We start from the raw sequence: 14,489 nt of genomic DNA, 5'->3' as shown, positions 1-14,489 counted from the left end.
ATTAGTCTGTCATCCTTCCTACTAAAGACCCTTGAGAAAATCATCGGCCTGCATCTGAGATCAACTCTCAATCCAAGTCTCATCACAGACACGCAACACGCCTACAAGAAAGGGAAATCGACAGAGACAGCACTACACTCTCTCGTCTCCAAGATAGAAAAATCAATGTCCCAAAGGGAATATGCGCTGGTAGCTTTCCTGGATATAGAAGCAGCTTTTAATAACGTCATCCCAACGGCGATTACCGAAGCCCTGACAGACCTTGGGGTGGACCGCCAATTGGTGGGATTCATAAACCAACTGCTCACCTGCAGGAAGGCTATGTCTTCACTAGGCGCGTCAACCCTCACTAGGCACGTCAGCAGAGGCACTCCGCAAGGAGGCATCCTCTACCCACTTCCATAGAACATAGCAGTCAACTCGATACTATGCGACATGGAAGGGGGGGGTGGGCTGCAGGATAATAGCCTATGCGGACGACGTTGCTATCATCTTCACAGGCAAATGCCCCCAAACGCTATGCGATCTCATGAGCGAAAAACTCAGTGTTTTGTCTAACTGGACGAAAAATAACGGATAAGGAATTAACCCCTCAGAGACTGTAAAGGTTCCAAATAAGAACACTTTACTTGTGAGTTGATAATTTCAAACTAAATCTTTATTTTCTAAGTCCTAGCTTAGGTAGCTAACATGAAATTTACATATTCTAATCATATCTCTAACTAGACCAACGCAGTGGCCATCTGTTCCCCAGATGTGGAAAACTGTCTCAAGTGCAGGAATTTTCCACTGCACGATATTCCTTATCTTCAAGGAAATGCTACGTGATCGCTTGCATCTTTATATAAGGGATATTTAATTTATAATATAACGTGATCACCCGGTTATCAGTAATGACACTTGCAGTTTTCGTTTCTTGGGTCTTTATTTGTACTTAGTTTACAATGTACTTCAATTGTCCAGACGTCTCTGCTCTCTCGTCGGAGCGTCGGACCCTCGCCTGGTATTGCCGCGGACGCACGTGTGCAAGTGGCGAGAAGAAAGGTCAAGGGCTTAGGGAAGCGTCACCGTTCCCAGACTAGGGTGAACAATTGGCGGGCTCTCAAAGGCATACGCCTCGCTAGCCACAACCTCTTGTCCCCTGCTCTGTCCTGGCCGGTCCAGCCGGACGCCTGTTCAGTTCCTTCCGACGCACCGCGCTATCGCCCGGATACGCCGCAGTCCCTGTAACAAGACGCCCAGTGAATGACGAACGTTCCACCCTACCATTTCTCTACTGCCGGTGCGATCGGACCTGGATGTCCTGCTCGGCGGCCTGGTTCCGCTGTCTTGCCGCTCTCGTCGTCCTGGGTGGCGCGGACCTTCGTTGTTGGGCGCTCCTCACGTGGGCTGAGAATTGTTGTTGCAGACTCACGGAAGCTCACGGCTGCGGTTCCCCAAGGCAAACGCCTGTGAAACAGCAACACGCCAACCCCACGTCTGTTCAGACTGGTGGCGCCAGTACCACGCCTGCTTGGATTGCACGGACACGCCAGGCTATCGCCTGGTTCAAGCACGCGATCTCCTACACAGTCCACCGGGTCTACACCACAATCCCTGCCGCTTCTCTAGTGCCCTCCTAGGTCTAGCCTCTCCTGTTGAATGCCTCCGGGCTACTCGTGCTTCGTCGTTTGGACCTCAGCTACCTGCGTCTCAATTCGGAGACTGTCCTCGTCCCGAACGTCTTGACGTAGCGATCTTGCTCCTTGTTGACTACCACGGCTGTAGCTCTCCTGCTGGCTTTATTTATCACTTGTTCACTGATATACTTGATCTACTCGACTCTCTGTGCCGCTTCCAGCGTTCGGCTTGTTTTTATAGGCCTCATCTAACGGTTCATCCCTTTGGTCTCCAGTCTCCGGATCCAAAGTCCACGATTTTACCGTTGGCCCAGTCCAAAGTTCGATTTGTCCCGTTATTTGCCTTTGAGCCTGCTGACTCTCCAAACTCTCTTTTCAGTAAGTCCGGAGTCTCCACTTCCCGAGTCTCCAAACTCTCGTCCTCTAGAGTCTCCAAACTCTCTTTCTCCAGCCCAGAGTCTCCAAACTCTCTTTCTCCGGGCTTCGCACTGCCGTTAGTACGCTTTGCCTTGTTGCGTAACTGGCAACAGCAGGCCCTCCTCATGCGATCACCATCCGCATTTGTGCGGAGTTTCAACTCCTCACATCTCCCCCTTTCATCGGAAAAATTTAGAATCCGGCCTTGCAGTTACCGCGGAACACTCCTGAGATCTCGTTGACGCTTCCAGCTCCATCTCGAGTTCCACCGCGCCGATCTCCTTCCAGTACGTTCCTCGTTCCTTTTTTTTTTCAAATTTGCCGCTCATTCGAATTTCCGTGACGCTACTTCGTCTACCACTCTTCTTCCCGCATTCCGCGTATTCGTTTTCTCGCCATCTGGTCACACTACTAGCCGTCGATCGATTGTTTCCGATAACTTTTGTTGGCGCGGCGTTGCCACTTGATGACCATAGTGTTTCCATAGTGTGACCCGTCATGTGCTGCTTTTTCCGATGTTTTTGCCCATCGATTGACACTATCGAGTGCCGACGGACCGACTTGTGATCGAGGCGCCCCCTTCCCTAAGCTTTGATGACTATAAACAAAATTTTGGCGGTAAGTTGGAACATAAACAAAACGTTTCATCCTTGCTGGATACGTAATCTGCACCCGTTGACTCTCGCCCTGGCCTGACGCTAGAACGGTTGCCGAGCCTAGTCCGTTCTCAGGTGCTGTCACTCTCAACTTCCCATCGTTTGTGCCTTACTCTTCCCTGGTGGTGGTTGTCGCGGCAATACTCTGGTTCGCTCGCGGTCCGCAGCTGTTGACTCTCGCCTTGGCCTTACGCTGTAATGGTTGTCAGACTCGCAGTCTGCATCCGTTGACTCTCGCCTCGGCCTGACGCTAGAACGGCTGCCGAACCCAGTCCGTTCTCAGATGTGCCTGCATGCCTTTCCTGCTTCCTTCCGATGGATCCGACTCCACGTTCTTGTCACCATTCTCCTCCTGATCCTGCTGTTTTAGGTCGCTGACATGTACCGTGCGTTCCTTTTTGTTCTTCCGGTGGCGAATCTTACATATCACTGGCGATATGAAAACCACAATTTGGTACGGTCCATCGAACCTCGGAGTAAGTTTGGCCGCAAACTCTTCAGCCGCTTTAGACAAATGGTGCTCCTTGGCCCACACCACTTCACCAACGCTTGGCTTCCCCTGCCTTCTCCGCAGGTTGTAATGCCTTGCTTGGTCCTGGGACACCCTCTCTAGGTTCCTGCGCACAATCTCGAAGACTTCTCTCATTTTCTCAGCGTTTCCTTCCGGTGACTCTGGGCCTTTCCGTACCTAGCGTTTCTCTGTCATAGTCTTGGCTCGCGGCTCTGTGTCAAAAATGCCGGTGAGTAGCCTGTGGAATCTGAAACACAGGAATTCACAGCCAGCATGATTTCGGGCCACCTTTCATCCCAATTCCTCTGGTTCTGTCCGGCAAACTAAGCTATCATTGTCTTCACAGTGCGGTTTGCTCTCTCCGTCGGATTCTCCTCTGGGGTATACGGTGCCGTAAACTGCTGCTTTATTCCCATGTCGTTGAGGAACTTCTTAAAAGCCCGGCTCGTGAATTGCACGCCGTTGTCCGTGATCACCACCTTCGGTACTCCAAATCGTGCGACTATGCGTTCCCTGAACGCTTTCTGCAACGTTTCCGCCGTGGCTGTTCGCAAAGGCACCAACTCCGTCCACTTCGAAAACCTGTCGATCAGTACCAACAACATACTGTTTCCATGCTTCGATCTTGGTAGTGGTCTGACGAAATCGGCGCACACTGTCGCCCAGGGTTCCTCCGGGATCTGTGTCAACATCTTTCCCGCCGCCTGCCGCTGATTCGGTTTGAACCTTGCGCAGTCCTCGCATTTCCGAACGTAGGCCCTTGCGTCTCTCTGCATACCTGGCCAGTAGTACCGGTCTGCAAGCCGTGCAATCGTCTTCCGACTGCCTGCATGACCGGTTGCTGGGGAGTCGTGGATTTCACGCAAGACAGTTTCTCTCAGCTGCCGCGGAACACATAGCTTCCAGGTCACTACATCTTCATTCCCTGCTCTATGCGGAATCTGCCTGTTAAGGGTGCTACCCTCCCACACGTAGTCTGGGAACTTTTGAGGCTGTGCTTTTATCTTTTCTAGCATTTCCTTGATCCAGCTGCACTCTGATTCCGCCCATTGTCCTGCGTTCTTCTCAGAATATCGGGTTCTGCTGAGACCGACTCTGGCAGTGGCTGCCTCGACAATGCGTCTGCTGCTATTCAGCCACTTCAGCGCCATATGATCCGTCACTACCTTAAAGTGGTAGCCCTCAAGGTACGGCTTTAGCTTCCGAATAGCCCACACAATTGCCAAGCACTCCTTCTCCGTTGTCGAGTAGTTCTTCTCGGCTCCGTTTAGGGTCCGGCTGGAGTATGAAATGACCCTTTCGCCATCTTCTGTGTCCTGTGTGAGGATTGCGCCAATCCCGTAGTCACTGGCGTCCGTTTGCAGGATAAACGCTTTCCCGAAGTCGGGGCACGTCAAGACTAGGTCGGTAACCAATCTGGCTTTTACCTCCTCGAAGGCTTGCTGGTGGTCCTGTGACCATGGCCACTTGGTACCCTTGCGTAGGTGGTCGTTGAGCGGCCTTACAATGCGGCGACATTTCCGGTCCAATCACCGGATCCAGGGCCCGTTGAAATGTGGCCGACGCGGAGTGTAACCAAAATGGCATCTCTTTCCATTGGAACAGCCCTTTCCCTGGGACCGTGAAGCCCCGGCTTGACTCTTCCAGCGGTATTTCCCAATACCCATCCTTTAGATCCAGACTGCTTATAAAGCGCGTCTCCCTTAGGTGGTCGAGGATGCAGTTTATCCGTGGCATCGGGTAGGCATCCTTTATGGATTTCGCGTTTATCTGCCTGAAGTCAACGCATACTCTCCATTCTCCCGTTTTCTTCGTTACCATGACTATGGGTGAGCTGTACGGGCTCCTTGAATGCTCTATCATTCCTTTCTCCAGAAGTTCATCCACATTTGCATTGATCTCCCCTTGAATCTTTGGATTCTTGGGGTAGTATCTCTGCTTAATTGGTTTATCGTCCTTCATGGTTATCGTGTGCTCGGCTATACTCGATGTTCCGGTCATGGCGTGAAACTTCGCGAGCTCTGTTTCCAGGAATTTGTTCATGTCGTCCTCTTCGCCGTCCTTTTGGACTAATGCGACCGACAACTTCTCCTCGAGCCACCCGTTGTGTCTGCCTCTGGCCGGGGGGGGTGGGCTGCAGGATAATAGCCTATGCGGACGACGTTGCTATCATCTTCACAGGCAAATGCCCCCAAACGCTATGCGATCTCATGAGCGAAAAACTCAGTGTTTTGTCTAACTGGACGAAAAATAACGGATAAGGAATTAACCCCTCAGAGACTGTAAAGGTTCCAAATAAGAACACTTTACTTGTGAGTTGATAATTTCAAACTAAATCTTTATTTTCTAAGTCCTAGCTTAGGTAGCTAACATGAAATTTACATATTCTAATCATATCTCTAACTAGACCAACGCAGTGGCCATCTGTTCCCCAGATGTGGAAAACTGTCTCAAGTGCAGGAATTTTCCACTGCACGATATTCCTTATCTTCAAGGAAATGCTACGTGATCGCTTGCATCTTTATATAAGGGATATTTAATTTATAATATAACGTGATCACCCGGTTATCAGTAATGACACTTGCAGTTTTCGTTTCTTGGGTCTTTATTTGTACTTAGTTTACAATGTACTTCAATTGTCCAGACGTCTCTGCTCTCTCGTCGGAGCGTCGGACCCTCGCCTGGTATTGCCGCGGACGCACGTGTGCAAGTGGCGAGAAGAAAGGTCAAGGGCTTAGGGAAGCGTCACCGTTCCCAGACTAGGGTGAACAATTGGCGGGCTCTCAAAGGCATACGCCTCGCTAGCCACAACCTCTTGTCCCCTGATCTGTCCTGGCCGGTCCAGCCGGACGCCTGTTCAGTTCCTTCCGACGCACCGCGCTATCGCCCGGATACGCCGCAGTCCCTGTAACAAGACGCCCAGTGAATGACGAACGTTCCACCCTACCATTTCTCTACTGCCGGTGCGATCGGACCTGGATGTCCTGCTCGGCGGCCTGGTTCCGCTGTCTTGCCGCTCTCGTCGTCCTGGGTGGCGCGGACCTTCGTTGTTGGGCGCTCCTCACGTGGGCTGAGAATTGTTGTTGCAGACTCACGGAAGCTCACGGCTGCGGTTCCCCAAGGCAAACGCCTGTGAAACAGCAACACGCCAACCCCACGTCTGTTCAGACTGGTGGCGCCAGTACCACGCCTGGTTCAAGCACGCGATCTCCTACACAGTCCACCGGGTCTACACCACAATCCCTGCCGCTTCTCTAGTGCCCTCCTAGGTCTAGCCTCTCCTGTTGAATGCCTCCGGGCTACTCGTGCTTCGTCGTTTGGACCTCAGCTACCTGCGTCTCAATTCGGAGACTGTCCTCGTCCCGAACGTCTTGACGTAGCGATCTTGCTCCTTGTTGACTACCACGGCTGTAGCTCTCCTGCTGGCTTTATTTATCACTTGTTCACTGATATACTTGATCTACTCGACTCTCTGTGCCGCTTCCAGCGTTCGGCTTGTTTTTATAGGCCTCATCTAACGGTTCATCCCTTTGGTCTCCAGTCTCCGGATCCAAAGTCCACGATTTTACCGTTGGCCCAGTCCAAAGTTCGATTTGTCCCGTTATTTGCCTTTGAGCCTGCTGACTCTCCAAACTCTCTTTTCAGTAAGTCCGGAGTCTCCACTTCCCGAGTCTCCAAACTCTCGTCCTCTAGAGTCTCCAAACTCTCTTTCTCCAGCCCAGAGTCTCCAAACTCTCTTTCTCCGGGCTTCGCACTGCCGTTAGTACGCTATGCCTTGTTGCGTAACTGGCAACAGCAGGCCCTCCTCATGCGATCACCATCCGCATTTGTGCGGAGTTTCAACTCCTCACATCTCCCCCTTTCATCGGAAAAATTTAGAATCCGGCCTTGCAGTTACCGCGGAACACTCCTGAGATCTCGTTGACGCTTCCAGCTCCATCTCGAGTTCCACCGCGCCGATCTCCTTCCAGTACGTTCCTCGTTCCTTTTTTTTTTCAAATTTGCCGCTCATTCGAATTTCCGTGACGCTACTTCGTCTACCACTCTTCTTCCCGCATTCCGCGTATTCGTTTTCTCGCCATCTGGTCACACTACTAGCCGTCGATCGATTGTTTCCGATAACTTTTGTTGGCGCGGCGTTGCCACTTGATGACCATAGTGTTTCCATAGTGTGACCCGTCATGTGCTGCTTTTTCCGATGTTTTTGCCCATCGATTGACACTATCGAGTGCCGACGGACCGACTTGTGATCGAGGCGCCCCCTTCCCTAAGCTTTGATGACTATAAACAAAATTTTGGCGGTAAGTTGGAACATAAACAAAACGTTTCATCCTTGCTGGATACGTAATCTGCACCCGTTGACTCTCGCCCTGGCCTGACGCTAGAACGGTTGCCGAGCCTAGTCCGTTCTCAGGTGCTGTCACTCTCAACTTCCCATCGTTTGTGCCTTACTCTTCCCTGGTGGTGGTTGTCGCGGCAATACTCTGGTTCGCTCGCGGTCCGCAGCTGTTGACTCTCGCCTTGGCCTTACGCTGTAATGGTTGTCAGACTCGCAGTCTGCATCCGTTGACTCTCGCCTCGGCCTGACGCTAGAACGGCTGCCGAACCCAGTCCGTTCTCAGATGTGCCTGCATGCCTTTCCTGCTTCCTTCCGATGGATCCGACTCCACGTTCTTGTCACCATTCTCCTCCTGATCCTGCTGTTTTAGGTCGCTGACATGTACCGTGCGTTCCTTTTTGTTCTTCCGGTGGCGAATCTTACATATCACTGGCGATATGAAAACCACAATTTGGTACGGTCCATCGAACCTCGGAGTAAGTTTGGCCGCAAACTCTTCAGCCGCTTTAGACAAATGGTGCTCCTTGGCCCACACCACTTCACCAACGCTTGGCTTCCCCTGCCTTCTCCGCAGGTTGTAATGCCTTGCTTGGTCCTGGGACACCCTCTCTAGGTTCCTGCGCACAATCTCGAAGACTTCTCTCATTTTCTCAGCGTTTCCTTCCGGTGACTCTGGGCCTTCCCGTACCTAGCGTTTCTCTGTCATAGTCTTGGCTCGCGGCTCTGTGTCAAAAATGCCGGTGAGTAGCCTGTGGAATCTGAAACACAGGAATTCACAGCCAGCATGATTTCGGGCCACCTTTCATCCCAATTCCTCTGGTTCTGTCCGGCAAACTAAGCTATCATTGTCTTCACAGTGCGGTTTGCTCTCTCCGTCGGATTCTCCTCTGGGGTATACGGTGCCGTAAACTGCTGCTTTATTCCCATGTCGTTGAGGAACTTCTTAAAAGCCCGGCTCGTGAATTGCACGCCGTTGTCCGTGATCACCACCTTCGGTACTCCAAATCGTGCGACTATGCGTTCCCTGAACGCTTTCTGCAACGTTTCCGCCGTGGCTGTTCGCAAAGGCACCAACTCCGTCCACTTCGAAAACCTGTCGATCAGTACCAACAACATACTGTTTCCATGCTTCGATCTTGGTAGTGGTCTGACGAAATCGGCGCACACTGTCGCCCAGGGTTCCTCCGGGATCTGTGTCAACATCTTTCCCGCCGCCTGCCGCTGATTCGGTTTGAACCTTGCGCAGTCCTCGCATTTCCGAACGTAGGCCCTTGCGTCTCTCTGCATACCTGGCCAGTAGTACCGGTCTGCAAGCCGTGCAATCGTCTTCCGACTGCCTGCATGACCGGTTGCTGGGGAGTCGTGGATTTCACGCAAGACAGTTTCTCTCAGCTGCCGCGGAACACATAGCTTCCAGGTCACTACATCTTCATTCCCTGCTCTATGCGGAATCTGCCTGTTAAGGGTGCTACCCTCCCACACGTAGTCTGGGAACTTTTGAGGCTGTGCTTTTATCTTTTCTAGCATTTCCTTGATCCAGCTGCACTCTGATTCCGCCCATTGTCCTGCGTTCTTCTCAGAATATCGGGTTCTGCTGAGACCGACTCTGGCAGTGGCTGCCTCGACAATGCGTCTGCTGCTATTCAGCCACTTCAGCGCCATATGATCCGTCACTACCTTAAAGTGGTAGCCCTCAAGGTACGGCTTTAGCTTCCGAATAGCCCACACAATTGCCAAGCACTCCTTCTCCGTTGTCGAGTAGTTCTTCTCGGCTCCGTTTAGGGTCCGGCTGGAGTATGAAATGACCCTTTCGCCATCTTCTGTGTCCTGTGTGAGGATTGCGCCAATCCCGTAGTCACTGGCGTCCGTTTGCAGGATAAACGCTTTCCCGAAGTCGGGGCACGTCAAGACTAGGTCGGTAACCAATCTGGCTTTTACCTCCTCGAAGGCTTGCTGGTGGTCCTGTGACCATGGCCACTTGGTACCCTTGCGTAGGTGGTCGTTGAGCGGCCTTACAATGCGGCGACATTTCCGGTCCAATCACCGGATCCAGGGCCCGTTGAAATGTGGCCGACGCGGAGTGTAACCAAAATGGCATCTCTTTCCATTGGAACAGCCCTTTCCCTGGGACCGTGAAGCCCCGGCTTGACTCTTCCAGCGGTATTTCCCAATACCCATCCTTTAGATCCAGACTGCTTATAAAGCGCGTCTCCTTTAGTTGGTCGAGGATGCAGTTTATCCGTGGCATCGGGTAGGCATCCTTTATGGATTTCGCGTTTATCTGCCTGAAGTCAACGCATACTCTCCATTCTCCCGTTTTCTTCGTTACCATGACTATGGGTGAGCTGTACGGGCTCCTTGAATGCTCTATCATTCCTTTCTCCAGAAGTTCATCCACATTTGCATTGATCTCCCCTTGAATCTTTAAATTCTTGGGGTAGTATCTCTGCTTAATTGGTTTATCGTCCTTCATGGTTATCGTGTGCTCGGCTATACTCGATGTTCCGGTCATGGCGTGAAACTTCGCGAGCTCTGTTTCCAGGAATTTGTTCATGTCGTCCTCTTCGCCGTCCTTTTGGACTAATGCGACCGACAACTTCTCCTCGAGCCACCCGTTGTGTCTGCCTCTGGCCGGTATTCGGATTTCATGACCGGCGCACTTGATCTCGGCCTCGACTTGCGTGAGGAAATTCCACCCCAGCACCAACGCATCCCCTATCCCTGGTAATATTAGCAGGCTCATGACGAGTCGCCTGTTGCCGAACTCCACTCCTATTTCGAGCTTTGCGTTGATTTTGCCGCACCTTCCATCTGCCAACCTAACCTGCCGTCGTATCCTTGTAATCGCTCCACGGGCAGCCAGCTTGTCCGCCAGCTCTTCACTTATGAAGCTTGCTGTTGCCCCGGTGTCGATCGTGGCCTTGTACGTGTCCCCACCGATCGTTACCGCTGCGGACAACTGCTGCTCCTCCTCGATTAATTTTCCAGTTAGTTTGGAGAGGCGTCACCCTGCGACCCCTGCTCGCCTCTCTGCGGCTGAGATCGCTGCCCATTTCCCGCTCTCTGGCAGCATTCCGTACTTCGGACTCCTATTTTTCCGCACATCCAGCAGAACAGCAGCCTCTGTTGTCGGCAGCCTCTTGCCCAATGGTCGTGTCCACCGCACCTGCGACAAGCTTCTAGTGGATTGGCCACATGGGTTGGGTGTTGACCCGAGTTGCCCGCAAGAGTCGTTCCAGGGTGTCTCTGGGTGGTGACTGGCGGCCTCCATAAGGTTGTGATATGACGCCCAGACTGACCCGGGGTATATCGTGGCCACTGTCCCTGGGACTGCGTGCCTAGCTCTCCTGAGTCCTCACACCTTCTGCACGACGTGTGTTGTGGCCGGGGCTTTATTGCGGCTGAACTTATGCTCTTCCGCGAAGGCTTCCCGTTCCCTGTGCAATTCCTCGTACTCATCTGCCAGGATCATCAGTGCCTCTAGGTCGTCCACGGGGAAGGATCTCAACGCTATTCGGAGGTCTGGCGTGCAGTTCTCCTTAATGAGCTCCAGCATTTCCGTTTTCCCATACCCAAGGGGTTTTATCAGGGTCTGCATCTCGACCATGTAGTCCTTAAATGCTTCCCTAAACCCTAGCTTCCTTTGTCTCACCTTGTCCGCGAGTTTTTTGAAGTATCCCCTGGGCAGGAAATACGTTTGGAAGCTATCTATAAATTCGGCCCACGTCCTCCAGTGTTTGTTTTTTGAAATGTACCATTTTAAAGCCTTTCCCTGCATTAATTCCGGCATGGCTCGGGGAATCATGTTCAGGTCCAAACCGTATGTGTTTGCAAACCATTCCACCTGCTCCAGGAATTCGAGGGGTTTTTCATCTCCGTCGAAGCGAAAAGACCACTCTCTTATTTGCTTAGCTACTTTTGCGTAGTCCGGCGGGATGGGCCTGTGTCTTTCTGGACTTGGCCTCCTTTCCCTGCTTGTCTCTCTCCGTTGACCTTCTCGAAACATCTCCTCAATGTTCAGACTTGCGATTAAGTCTTCACCCTCGGGGTTCTTAAGCTTTATGCTTGGACCTGGTCTGTCTGGATATGCTGACTCCAATTCTGTTCAGACTGCTGCGAGCTTTGGGTCGTTTTCTGTCTCTGCGTAGTACTCCGCTAGGGCCTTTCGCATGTCCTCTGTCCTTCCGGACAGCGATATGCGCAACCTCTGTGCGACATATGCGAAATCTTCCTTTATGAGACGGTAGATCCAACTTCTACCCATACTGCTTTATTTGTGTTTACTGCCGGGATAATCACGTTATTTGTAATATAACGTGATCACCCGGTTATCAGTAATGACACTTGCAGTTTTCGTTTCTTGGGTCTTTATTTGCGCGGACCTTCGTTGTTGGGCGCTCGTCACGTGGGCTGGGAATTGTTGTTGCAGACTCACGGAAGCTCACGGCTGCGGTTCCCCAAGGCAAACGCCTGTGAAACAGCAACACGCCAACCCCACGTCTGTTCAGACTGGTGGCGCCAGTACCACGCCTGCTTGGATTGCACGGACACGCCAGGCTATCGCCTGGTTCAAGCACGCGATCTCCTACACAGTCCACCGGGTCTACACCACAATCCCTGCCGCTTCTCTAGTGCCCTCCTAGGTCTGGCCTCTCCTGTTGAATGCCTCCGGGCTACTCGTGCTTCGTCGTTTGGACCTCAGCTACCTGCGTCTCAACTCGGAGACTGTCCTCGTCCCGAACGTCTTGACGTAGCGATCTTGCTCCTTGTTGACTACCACGGCTGTAGCTCTCCTGCTGGCTTTATTCATCACTTGTTCACTGGTATACTTGATCTACTCGACTCTCTGTGCCGCTTCCAGCGTTCGGCCTGTTTATATAGGCCTCCTCTAACGGTTCATCCTTTTGGTCTCCAGTCTTCGGATCCAAAGTCCACGATTTTACCGTTGGCCCGCTCCAAAGTTCGATTTGTCCCGATATTTGCCTTTGAGTCTACTGACTCTCCAAACTCTCTTTTCAGTAAGTCCGGAGTCTCCACCCTCTCTCTCCACTTCCCGAGTCACCAAACTCTCGTCCTCTAGAGTCTCCAAACTCTCTTTCTCCAGCCCAGAGTCTCCAAACTCTCTTTCTCCGGGCTTCGCACTGCCGTTACTACCCTTTGCCTTGTTGCGTAACTGGCAACGGCAGGCCCTCCTCATGCGATCACCATCCGCATTTGTGCGGAGTTTCAACTCCTCACAATTTTTTCTTTTCGAATCAACGATATAGTGAACTGTATTTTTGTCTATATATATTTTCTTAATAGTTTTATTGTTTATATCAACAGCTTACACTACTGACAATGGGCCTGCGAAGGTTATTGCTTGCAATAGCACATTGAATAGCACATTTTCGTATAAAATATATTATTAATACTACCATTATTATTAAAGCAATAATTAATCCAGCATGTCCGGAAATATGATGGAAATCGAAGTCCTTTAATTTCTGATGATGCTCCTTTATATATTTAATGTCATTATTTAATCGTTCAAATTCTGCATGATAATTTTAGCGGATCCCAAATAATCTTCGGTACTTCACTAACCTCCCCTATATAAGGCATTGATAGCGATTCTTCGCTTTCGGACGATTGAATATTATGGTGGGCAACTAGAAATTTATCGTCGGTTCTAGCCGTACAATATGGCGCAATGCTTGCACAATGGAATTTACCGGAACCTTAAACAACCAACTGCTTTTCTTCTCCAACTCTACCCAGTAACTTTTAGAGTCGACTGCTGTTTTAAAGATACAGTTCGCCGCTCTATTTGGCTCTAGATCTGGATCTCACATGCATTACCATTCGCAGAATTCCAGGGCCAACTTTCATTGCATATTCTCTTATTTAGTTGCTGTGGCGACCGGCGTTGCCAACAACCAAGCATCGGGAGAGCAGCGACGGGAGAGACGCTACCGATGGCCTAGTGTCTGAGTGATTACTCCTTATTACTCCTGAGCGGACTGTCAAGCAGCGTGGATGTGCGAATACCATAAATCGGAATAAACGAACTGAATATATATATATATATATTATCTATAAATCATAACGCGTGTTACTCTTAGTAAGCGGGTCATTACATTGGCGACGAGTGAAAAAATCGGTAAATGATAATGATAATAACTAAAACTTTGGTAAATTTTATGAATTAGGAAAAAGGCGTGAAATTACGGTAAACGAGTGGCGTGATATAGGCTGTGCGTGAGTGTGTGTGTGATGGAACGTGCCTAACGGCATATACACACATAAAAATGTGGAAAAGAGGAGAGAAGGAATAAGCTGCGCGAGTGCAGATTGCACGTGGCCAACATAAAATGACGTTAAGCAGAAAGCAGAATGAGTAAATGCACAATTTTTCGCTCACTCTCATCCAACACACATGCACTCCGACAGATAGGCTGAGTGAAGAGATTACTCTTCGCAAGCTTAAGAAAAAGTGAGTTAGAGAGACACTCTCTAGCAACCAGGATATAAGAAAAAAAAACCAATAAGAGTAAATACTCTTTACAAGCTTGAAAGGTGAGCTGGAGAAAAATTTCTCTAGCAACCAAAGAGTTGCAAGGGCCGTGTAAGCTCTAAGAGAGGAGCCGAGTAGTGGTACAAGCCAAAGCATATTTTGAAAAAAAAAGAAAAGAAACAGAACACGAAATATATAAATAAATAAATATTTTAATAATTAAAAAAAAAAATTGTAATTTAAAAAAAAAAAAAAAAACGGAGGAAAAATATTACAAGCTTTTAAGAAAGAGCTGGGTAATCGGTTTGAGTTGCAAACAAAAAGGTTAAAGGTTGGGTGGAGCAGTATTCTCTCCACAAGCCAAAAGAATTCATAAAATTTAAAAGGAAAAACGGAAACAACAAAACCCCAAATGTAAATGGGAGGTATTATTGAACTGAGGCTGGGTAAT

The sequence above is a fragment of the Drosophila teissieri genome, chromosome 3L (assembly GCF_016746235.2).
Source record: "Drosophila teissieri strain GT53w chromosome 3L, Prin_Dtei_1.1, whole genome shotgun sequence".
Classification (NCBI taxonomy): Eukaryota; Metazoa; Arthropoda; class Insecta; order Diptera; family Drosophilidae; genus Drosophila; species Drosophila teissieri.
This window is presented reverse-complemented; position numbering follows the sequence as displayed.